This window comes from Phascolarctos cinereus, unplaced genomic scaffold, assembly GCF_003287225.1.
Source record: "Phascolarctos cinereus isolate Bilbo 61053 unplaced genomic scaffold, phaCin_HiC Scaffold_2;HRSCAF=192, whole genome shotgun sequence".
NCBI lineage: Eukaryota > Metazoa > Chordata > Mammalia > Diprotodontia > Phascolarctidae > Phascolarctos > Phascolarctos cinereus.
The window spans coordinates 152,375,650-152,387,581 of record NW_027555625.1 but is presented as its reverse complement, the minus strand read 5'-3'; the positions used below and the strand labels follow the sequence as shown (position 1 = coordinate 152,387,581).

Genomic DNA, 11,932 nt, shown 5'->3' with positions numbered 1-11,932 from the left:
TTTCAAAACAATCCTATGATATATATGTATTATTATCTCCCCACTGCACAGATAAGGAAATGGAGGCTCAGAGAAGTCAAAGTAGTTTGCCCATGGTCTCAAAGCTATTAAGTGTCTAAGGTATTATTTTAAACACAGCTCTCCTAGTTTCAACTCCAGTGCTCCTTCCACTATATTGTACTGACCTCTGTCCTCTAGATAAGGAAACTAAAGAATAAAGAACTGGATTGACCAGTAACACCCAGTGAGTTGCTGACAGATCCAAGAATAGAAGTTGGATCCCCAGGTCTAGTTATCTCAGCCTTTGGGCAGGCTGACAGAATCACATCACTATCACAACTCTACCATGATTATTCATGGGTAGAGCAAGTGAAAAGGAATGAGACATATCACTAACCATAGAAGTTTCAAAGTGTGGCCCACCATCTCTTCTTTCTTTTCCATTTGCTTTCTTTAACCTCAATTTGCTGTTAGATTACTTGAACTCCACGTTCCTATTCTACATGTATTGGTCATTATGGAAACACAGATGTCACTGAACTCAATGAAACTTAGGAATTAGTTTGTCATTTCCTACTCAACTTTTTAGTGACCACTGACTTATATACCAATGCAACATCAATGAGATTTCTAAGATTGACAATACCTCCTCTGCATGTATGTGGCTTAAGCATGCTGAGCAAAAGCATCCTTTATTAATAGTCATTTACAGAACCTTTTCATAGGGTAGATATTCTCCATCTGATCTGCATGACCCTTTGGACTTCAGTGGAATCTAAACTGCTCATTGGAGAGATTCAATTTTCTCAGAGGTATTGAATATGGAACATGAAGATGAACAGATTTGGGTATTTAAGGGAACATCCATCCATCCATCCATCCATCCATCTATCTATCTATCTATCATCTATCTATCTATCTATCTATCTATCTATCTACCTATGTATCTATGTGTCTATGTATCTATCTATATCATCTATCTATCTATAATTATATCAAATTATTGCATTGTGTGCACACATATATTTGTGTGTGTGTATAAATGTGTCCTAGAATAAAGAGATGAACACTTCAAGGCACATACTTTCCTTAAGAAAGGAGTAAGAATGATTTGGACACTAGTCAATAACTGCTACTAGGATTTGAGTTGAATAACAATTATGAATGGATTGATATTCCCAGAAGAGTTTGCAGGATAATGGTATTAAGGGGAGAGTCTGGACATGGCAGTGCGGAACAAAAGTAGCATTTTGACTCTCCTTCTAGAACAATCATTTCATCAGAAGAGGAAATGAGAGAAATAGCAGGCTGCTCTGGAGAGGGTATATATTTTAAACTGTTTAGGGTAGTTAGATGGCTTAGTGGATAGAGCACTGGGCTTGGAGTAAGGAAATGAGTTCAAATTTAGTCTGAGACACTTACAGCTGTATGACCCTTAGCAAGTTGTTTAACCTCTGTTTGCCTTAATCCACTAGAGAAGAAAATGGCAACCATTCCAGTATCTTTGCTGGAAGACTCCATAGACACTGTAGTCCATGGGGTCATGAAGAGTCAGAAACAAATGAACACTAGTCTTTAATGGGCTGCCTTTAATCTGCTCTAACCTCAGCCTCTTCTTTCTGAACTTCCTCCCAATTCTGGAACTGGGTAGACTACACATTTCAATTTGACATGAAATTTTGCTCATTAGCATCTGCCTGCCTCTGATCTCACAGGTGGAAAACAAAGTAATTGAATTTGAATGAGACCCTGGCCCTTCCTATAAAGCAATTGGCTCTATCCATTGAGCTGCCTAGGTAGAGAAAGGAAGTTGCTTAGCACAGGGTCCAATACCATGCTAGGCATGAGGAAGACATAAAAATAAATGAGATATGGCCCATACTTTTAAAGAACTTTCAATAAAGTTGGAGAGACAATTTACACACTTATGCAAAATTTAAAAACAAATAATTAAGTGCTGAGCTGTGCACTAGTGACTTCCTGTAAGGACAATCAAAGTTTAGGTAAGGTGAAAAAGAACCATGTAGGTGGATTGCAATTATCAGACAAAGCTTCTAGGTAGAGAGGAAATTAGGCAAAGTAGTATTTGTGATAAACAGCAAAGAGGAGTGAGCGTATTCCAAGCAAAAGCAAGTATCTGAAGCATGGAGTCAGGAAGGTGTAGCTGGTGATAGCCGGTAAGAAAGCCACCATGATGGGAACAGATCTATATCAGGAAGAAATGTGGAAACAAAGTGGGATAGGAAGGAAGGGAGGAAATAAACACTTATTAAATGCCTACTATGCTTTACAAATACTATCTCACTTGATCCTCACAATAACCCTGGGGGATAGATGCTATTATTTTTTTAAAATAATTAATGTATTTATTTTTAGTTTTCAACATTCACTTCCATAAGATTTTGAGTTTTAAATTTTTTCCCCCTCTGTCTCCTCTCCCCCCACCCAAGATGGAGTTCAGTATTATATAGGCTCTACTTATACTTTCATATTAAGCATATTTTCCTGTCATAATGTAAAGAACAATTAGAACTAACAGGAGGAACCATGAGAATGAAGCAATAAAAAAAAAAAGGAAAAGGAGAACAAATACTATGCTTCCATATGCATTCAGACTCCATAGTTCTTTCTCTGGACGTGGATAGCATTTTATATCATGAGTCTTTTGGAGCTGTCTTAGATCCTTGCATTACTGAGAAGAGCCAAGTCTATCAAAGTCAGTCATTACACAGTGTGGCTGTTACTGTGTACAATGTTCTCCTCATTCTGCTCATTTCACTCAGCATCAGTTCATATCAATCTTTCCAGGTTTTCCTGAAGTCCACCTACTCATCATTTCTTATAGCACAATGGTATTCCATTACATTCATATACCACAGCTTGTTCAGCCATTCACCAATTGTTGGACATTCCCTCAATTTCCAATTCTTTGCCACCACAGAAAGAGTTGCTATAAATATTTTTGTACATGTGGGTCTTTTTCCATTTTTATGATATCTTTGGGATACAGACCTAGAAGTGATATTGCTGGGTCAAAGGGTATGCACAATTTTATAGTCCTTTGGGCATAGTATCAAATTGTTCTACAGAATGGTTGGATCATTTCACAACTCCACCAACAATGCATTAGTGTTGCAATTTTCCCACATCTTCTCCAAAATTTATCACTGTCCTGTTTTGTCATGTTAACCAATCTGATAGGTGTAATGTGGTAGATAGATGCTATTATTAACCCCAATTTTGCAGCTAAGGAAACTGAGACAGACATAAATTAAGTGTTTTACCCAGGGTCACATGGCTAGTAGATGTCTAAGGCTGGATTGGAAGTTATGTCTTCTTGACGCAGGCCCAGGGCTCTGTGCCACCAGATGCCCAGGGAGCAATGGATAGAGAGCCAAACTGGATTCTGGTAAATTTCAGAAGTTAGTCAGCTGTACAGATCATGAGCTAAGTCAAACACAGTGAGTATGTATTTCAGTAAAAAAACAAACAAACAAACCTGTAATAGAGCAGCTTAGTAATTAAGATTATTGAACAGTAGAGTGGATATTTTGAACAAATACTGAAAGAAAATAATTTCAAAAACTACATAGTAGCAAGGGCAGAGCAGGTCATATTTTGCCTTCTATGCATTTTGTTTGCAATTTATTCATTAGTAACTCTAAGCATTTAAGAAATCTCAGACATAATGAAAGCTTTTTCTCTGATTCCCCCTTTTTTCTCTTCCTTGGTGAAGTATTTACTTATTTCTAAGAAGCTAAAAAAAGAACAGAAGGAATTACTGGGTTATTAACCACATTTCTTCTAGTAGATGGTCATCCTTATGTCACTTCTAGATGTCTGTCTTTGCTTAGAATATCAGAGAAGGAAGAGAACTTAGAGATCATCTAGTCTAATACCCTCATTTTATGGAATGGGAAATGGAGGCCCATGAAGTGAAGTGCTATTCCCTTCTGGACAGGTTGGTCACAGATGCCCCCCCAAGCATCTTCTTTCTTTGTCTTTTTATCTATCATCCTCTCCCTAGAACCTATCTTTAATAAGCCAACAAAACTCCATTCCCAAAGATCTGATCTTGGTCATTTACAACTCAGTATGAATTTTATTTCCATGTTCTTTCTAAATTAAATTGAACAGGTGTTTATTAAATATGTGCTTTATGCTAGTCACTAAGTCAGGTATTATTGTTCTCATTTTGCAGATGAGAATTAGGAATTTGAGAGGGATGAAGTGTATAATAGAGTTTGAAGTGGAAAAGTCGGTGGTCTAACTTCCTCATGCTACAGAGAAGAAATGAAATATCAAGGAGGTTAAATGATTTGCCAAAGGTCACATACCATGAGATAGTAAATTAGAGGCAAACCAACTAAATTCTCTCAATGTTCCTCTCCACACAACTTTAAAATGCCCCAAATCAAATTTTGGAGTGACAGAACAAAGGAAAGGTCAGGGCAACACAACTGCCCTGATATCTTAGAACCACAGGGCAAAATGGAAATTGAGAAAATCCACCAATCATCCCCTGAAAGAGGCTGCAAAATTAAAACTCTCAGGAATATTATAGCCAAATTCCAGAGCTGCCAGGTCAAAAAGAAAATATTTCAAGCAGCCAGAAAGAAAGAATTCAAATATTATAGAGTCTCAGCCAGGATCACACAAAATTTAGCAGCTTCCTTATTAAAAGGGTGAAGGACTTTGAATATATTCCAGAAGGCCAAGGAGCTAGGATTAAAACCAAGAATTACCCACCCAGCAAAATGGAGTTAAATATTTCAGGGGAAACATGGATATTTAATGAAGTAGAAGACTTTCAGGCATTCCTGATTAAAAGTCCAGAGTTCAACTCAAGAGAAGAATGAAAAGGTAAACATAAAGAGTAATGATAAGGGTCTCAATAGAGTTAAACTATTTACATTCCTGTATGGTAACATGATGGATGTAACTCCTAAGAATTTTTATCATTATTAGGGAAGTTAAAAGGAGTTTACATAGACAGAGGAAATGGATGTGAGTTGATTATTTTGGGATGAACTAAAAAAAATAAAGGGATGAGAAAGAGGAATTCACTGGGAGAAGGAGGAAGGAAGAAGTAGAATAGAGAACATTTTCTCATATAAAAGAGGTGTGAAGGAAAAGCTTTTGTAGTAGAAGAGGTGGAGGGTAATGTTTAAACCTCACTTTCACTGGAGTTGGTTCAAAGTGGGAAGTGTGTGTATGTATATACATATATGTGTGTGTGTATACATATATATTTATATATAATATATTTATTTATAATTTGTGTATAGAAGTACAATTTACCCAATAGGAAAATGGCAGGGGGAAGAGAGGATAAGAGAAACTGGAGTGGATGGTAAAAGGGAGGACAGATTAAGGGAGGTAGTGGTTAAAAGCAAGTAGACTTTTGATGAGGGGCAGGATACAAAGACAGAAAGAAAAAGAAAAAGAAGACAATAAGATGGAGAGAAATAAACAGTTAGAAATCCCAAAACAGAAGGGGATAGCAGAAAGGATTAGAAACCAGAATCCAGCAATATATTGTTTAAAAGTGGCACACTTGAAACAAAAAGAGACAAAGGGTGTTAAAGGGGATGGTGCTGGAACAGAGTTTCATATGCTTCAGCTGAACTAAGAAAAGTCAGGGGTATCAATCATGATCTCAGACAAAGCAAAAGCAAAAATACACCTAATTAAAAGGGATAAGCTGGAAAACTACATTTTGCTAAAAGGTACCATAGGCAATAAAGTAATATAAAAATTTTTATAGCAAGTTTCTCTGATTAGGGCCTCATTTCTCAAATATATATTGAACATAGAACTGAATTAAATTTATAAAAAAAGATGGGAGCCATTCCCCAAATGATGAATGGTCAAAGGAAATAAATAGGCAGTTTTCAGAAGAAGAAATCAAAGCTATCAATAGTCATATGAAAAAATGCTCTAAATCACTATTGATTAGAGAAAGGAAATTAAAGCGATTCTGAAATACAACCTCTCACTTATCAGAAATGACATGTGCTGGAGAAGATGAAGGGGAAAACAGGTACACTAATGAATTGTTGGCTGAGTAGTGAACTAGTCCAGACATTATGGAGAACATTTTGGAACTAGGCCTAAAGGACTATAAAACTATGCATAACCTTTAAACCTGCAATAACACCACAGAGAGATCAAAGTAAAAGGAAAAGCACCTATATGTCTAAATATATTTAGAACAGCTCTTTTTGAGATGACAAAAAAATTGGGAAATTGAGGGAAAACTTATCAATTGGGGAATGGCTGAACAAGTTGTGGCATTTGATTATGATGAAGTACCATTGTGTTGTGGGAAATGGCAAGGGTAGAGATTTCAGGGGGAAAAAAAGCACATTGAAAGCCTATATGAACTGAAGCAAAGACAAGTGAGAACTGCTAGTTCATTGTGTGTAGTAACAGCAATGTTGTAAAGATGATCAACTGTGAAAAACTTGGCTACCCTGATCAATATAATGATCCAAGAAAATTCCAACAGACTCATGATGAAAAAATGCTATCCACCTCCAGAGAGAGAACTGATGAACCCTGAATACAAATTGAAGTATATATTTGTCACTTTCTTTATTTTTCTTGCTTTTTTGGAAATAACAGCTAATATGGAAATATGTTTTGCATGATTTCACATGTACAATTTATATTATATTGTTTGCCTTCTCATTGAGTGGTGGAAGAGGTTGAGAGAGAATTTAGAACTCAAAATTTAAAAAAGAAAAGAATTTAAAAGATAAATAATACAATTCAAAATATTTTATAAAGCAATAAAATTTTCCATTTATAAATTTAAAAGAAAAACAGTCACATACCTAGTTAGTTGTCGACTATTAAGCAGAATCCAGGAGTCTTGACATCTTGCCCCATAGTCATTCCAGTATAGTCCAGATTCTCAAGTTCTAAAGCTGTCAATAGTTTAAATCCGCTTTTCTAAAGGATAGTGGACGTGGGTTTTCTTGCTTTACAGAAGGTCACAGAAATTATTTCTTTTTTTTTTAAATCTGGTTATTCACCAATCTAATTAAATAAGCCCATAAGCCTTACTTGCCAAGAGCTTAAAACCACTTTGTGAAGATACATTTTCCTTATGAAATAATGCTGCTATCTAATGGTAATATACTCACCATTATAGAAGCTATGTCTTTGTGAATTATAGTCAGAAGCCATAAACATTAGCATTGTGTCAACATCCTTCTTAGTAACATGGGTTTACATCATTAAATAGGCTGTTCTTGGATAGGGGATTAGGTTTTATGGGCAGAAACACTTCCATTAACTCATATCCTAAAATGAATGCAAGAAGCCTAATAGTCTAAGTGGGAAAAACATGGGACAAGAATCAAGGGAACTGGGTTCTAGTCCAGTTGCTCTTGTCCTGTTTCTGTCTCTGTGTGATCCCTCAGCATTATAGTATAGATTCATAATTAGCTAAACTGTGCTGTTGTTGTTGTAAGTGGTCCCTCAGTGTTATAGTGTAAACTCATAAGTAGATAAACTATGCCTAGGGAAATTTAATTTGGGGAAAAGAAGGCAGGGGAGGGCAGAAGACAGCCTGTGGAGAACAGGGGAAGGGCTTGGTGGGAAAGATGCGAAAAGTCATGGCATAGAGATAAAGGGGTAATCCTTGCCCAACAACCTTTGGAACTTGCTTTCCTGATTTTGTGTGTGTGTGTGTGTGTGTGTGTGTGTGTGTGTGTGTGTGTGTGTGTGTTTATAAGTCAGAGGAGCAGCACATAATCAGGACCCAGGAAAGGATAGTTAAAAGTAGTTATGCCCTACAATTCTGGAAGACTGTGAAGTGATGTGATGAGGCAAATGCCACAGGGAATAATTGTACCTACCCCTTCATGTCAGCACCCTGAGGCAATGTTCTATTTGTCCAGTGAACATTCTGGCTCTGTCATACTAAATTCTTTTTATAGGAGGGACTGAAGAACAGCACTTATCTTTTACTATAAGCCACTTGAGGACAGAGTCTATAATCATTGTATATTGCACATATTAGGCACTCAAATATTGCTGAAAGAATACATTAAATAACTAATTTTTGGTCATTTTCAGAAAAAAAATGGATAGGGGATTAGGGTCCATTGACAGAAACATTTCCATTATCTCATATCTTAAAATGAATGTGGGGAACCTCATGGCTTATATAGGAAAACTATAGGTCAAGAATCAAGGAAATTGGGTTCTAGTTCAGTGGTATATAAAAAGTAAGGCCTAACTGACAGAAGCATAGTGCTTGAAATCATTTAGATGACACAAGTCATGCTGTCATTATATTCCCAACTGTGTGCAGGAAGATCCATTCGTTTGTCATTATCATGTTTTAGGATAAAGCAGATACCATTAGTAGAGACTTGTCTAGAATGATGAGAGGACAGGCATGAAACCATATCATATTGGTTGAAAGAAATGGAATTTTTTTGGAGAAGATTTAGATAGGACATAATAGCTGTCTTATATTATTTGAAGACCTGTCATGTAGAATAGAGGGGAGACTTGTTCTCCTTATCCCTTAAGATTAAAAGTAGGGTCAAAGGGTAGAAGTTACTGGAAGGCAGATTCAAGAATACAAAGATAATCTTCAAAAAAAATTACATCTGCCCAAAAGCAGACATGGTTGTCTTGTTAGAATGGGGTTTCCTCTCTTAGAGAAGGGTTCAAGCAAAGTTTGGATGACCATTTAGTGATTATATTATAAAGAGGAGATTCATCTTTAAGTATGGGTTAAACTTTGGTTGTTTTTCTAGCTCCAAAGTTCTATAATTCCATAATCTATCTGCTATTGCTGCTGTTATGGTACTTAAAAGTTATTTGCACACATGTGTAGTCATATAAGAATATATAAAAGTATATACATGTAATCGCAGTATATGCAGTCTTGTACCATCACCAAGAAAATTGGATTGAGAATACAGTTTGCAATATAGCACTCATATTTATGTGCCATGGAGAAAAAAAAAATCATCAGGCAACCAGATTTTAAAGTACTAGAAAAAGGACAGAGCTAAGAGTTGAAATGCTTGAATGTACTTTGAAGATTTCATTTCAAATAGCCCTCCTTAATTCTATTCATCAAAATTATGTTTCTTGGAAAAAGCCATTTCCAAGCCTTATTTTGCTATCTAACAGTGAAATTCTGACCCTAACAACATAAATGCCTTAGTGAATTATGGTTGTAAGTGACAAACATCAGAATTGTGTCAACACCTTTCTCCATCATATGAATTTAGAGCATTAAATAGACTGCTTGGGGATGTGGTGGAAATGGACTTGGCTTCATATACGGTCAAAAATGTTTTAATGACACCCAGAAAAACTTGGGGCAAGGAGAGATGTAAGTTTTTCCATTTACCAAAAATGATACGTCAAAGTTTGTTTTTCTTTTTCTTTTTTCCCAAAGGAGAATTTCTTTCTCAATGACTAATATACTTGAAGCTTCAGCCTCCCGCCCTCAAATTGTTAAATTACTCAGTATAACTCTAAGTATTATTATTTAAAATATATTCTGGATTGTCAATGAGTATAGAGTATTTGTTTATTAACAATCAAGTCAATTCAAAATTGCTTTCCAGTCTTCCTGTTGTCATTGGTGTTAAACTCCTTATTCAATAAGAATAAAACTTGAGTTCTTTATACAATGTATATACCAGTTGAAGATAGATAGCAATAGATTGAGCACTGGGCCTGGAATAGGGAAGATCTGAGGTCAAATCAAACCTCAGCAATTTATTAACTATGTTACATTAATCAAGTCATTTAAGCTTCTATTTGCTTCAATATCCTCAACTGTAAAATGGCAACAACAGCACCTGCCTCTCAAGGTTGTTCATCAAAGGTTGAAGGTCAAATTAGATAATATTTGTAAACCATTTAACACAATATCCAACACATGTCAAATGCTGTATAAAAATTAGTTTGTTATTACTGTTATTAAATATAAGTAACAATTTTATATTGTATATTATATTATTAATAATGACATAATTATAATGATATTATCTTAATTATAACTGAATGACAAATTTAAAGGGCAATGAACAAACTTAGGTTTGACATGGAAAGATGGCATATGTTCTCAGTACTGCTGACTATTTAGTGTCCTCTGAAATCCTTTAAAAATAAACTGCTATAACAACAAAATTAATTTTTAAAATTCAGCAGACAAAAACAGTAGGAAAATATAACAACATAAACATTAGCAAGAGAAACTCAAGTTCACAAACTCAGGTCTCCTTGTTCCTAGACCAAGGATGTTTCCCTGTAACCATATATAGCCTAATCACAATGTTGGTTTCCGTTTCCCTACCATATTTAACCACCCCAAAAGCTACTTCAGGTTCAAAGCACTTAGTAGGTCAGCACCCCTCCTCCAAGCTATAAGAGAGACATATAATTCATTTAATCTTAGTGTAGTTTCCCTGAAAATCACAAAATCCAGAGTATCTGAAAAAGCCTAGATCACTTTTGAGCTATTATAGCACGAAGAAATATATATGTATATAGATATATTTCACATACATAAAAGCTATGTATTGCTTTGTCTATCTTGTTTCAAAGACAACATTTATATCATTTATCAAGTCTACATCATCACTGGAAATATACTTCATTTTATTTGTATCATAATTCTGGAGAGAAATAGACCTAAAAGTTGAAGTACTTTACTAAGTTTTAAAGATTTTTGCATTCCAAAATGATCCCTTATTTATTCCAAACACACCAGAATTTTAGAAATGCATCTCTCCATTGACTTTGATTTATCATAATTTTAATTCCATGGAGATTGTGGTGTGCCAAAGTTTACCACCATAGAGAAGCCATAGGAAACCTTTTATGTTAAAAAGACAGGTCTGATTGGCTTTGTGGGGCTCCTGACACTCTGTCCTCTCATCCCCAGCACTGTGGGGCAGGTGTAATGGACCCAGTATGACAACAGCAACAGCACAAGAGCTTCTTAGCCTATACTGTAGGATTTTCAGGTTTGCAAGGAGATGGAATGCAGTATCAGGGCAGATAGAGGACACCATCAGAGAAAAGCAGTACATTATAAATGAAGCCAGAATGTTGTTCCAGAAAGACAAAAATCTTACAGTTTCAGAGCTAAATAAACAACATATAGATGAATGCACAGCAAGAATTGAAGTAGGATTGCATTATCAGATCCCATATTCAAGGCCAATTTACCGGCCTCCCACGGCCCCCTCTCCACTACAAAGTCATGGAATTCAAACTCAGGAGAAACTAAGAAATCCTCCCAAACAATTATATCTCAGTTCTCACAATGAAGTTTCTTACTCCAAGAAATAGGTTCTCTGTATGAACTCTGAGCCAGGCAGGGCATAAATTAGATGATGAATCTTTTCTCCTTGACTTAAGTCCAGTCAGAGAAAAGAAGGACAAAGAATACAGTCTTTACTGTAATTTCTCTTAAACACTCAAAGATTTGGGTCCCTAATCTTATAACACTAGTTTATGTCCTTGAATTTATCAGTCCCAGTATGCTTCTACTAGAAAGGAATATACTAACTCCCAAAGATCATTCCTAATCATGATCTTAGTAACATCTTATATGAAAGTCTGAACATGGCAAGAACTGGATTTAATATTTTGTTTTTGGAAATAATGTAGAGAGTAGAGATATGGCAGTACCTGTTAGCAGCTTCTCTTGGAAGGTCTTAAAATGACTGTGAAAATCAGATACTAGCCTCAGACTTGTAAATCTCTGTGGACTTTATTTTGTTTTGTGTTTAAGTTATGGATATATTTAAAATAAGACCTTTTATGTTTTAGTTGTTCTACTGACATCCTTTTTTGGCTGTCTTCACTCAAAGATATACTTTTCATTAATATTCAAGTAGGCTAGTTTCTCCTTTACCACACTACCAGAGTTCATCATATA

The 11,932-nt window shown here is 35.6% G+C and overlaps 1 pseudogene; it reads left to right on the top strand.

Moving 5' to 3' along the window:
- The first annotated feature begins 10,959 nt into the window (after nucleotides 1–10,959).
- LOC110210432 (LYR motif-containing protein 1 pseudogene) lies at nucleotides 10,960–11,340 on the top strand (annotated as a pseudogene).
- Nucleotides 11,341–11,932: the final 592 nt, after the last annotated feature.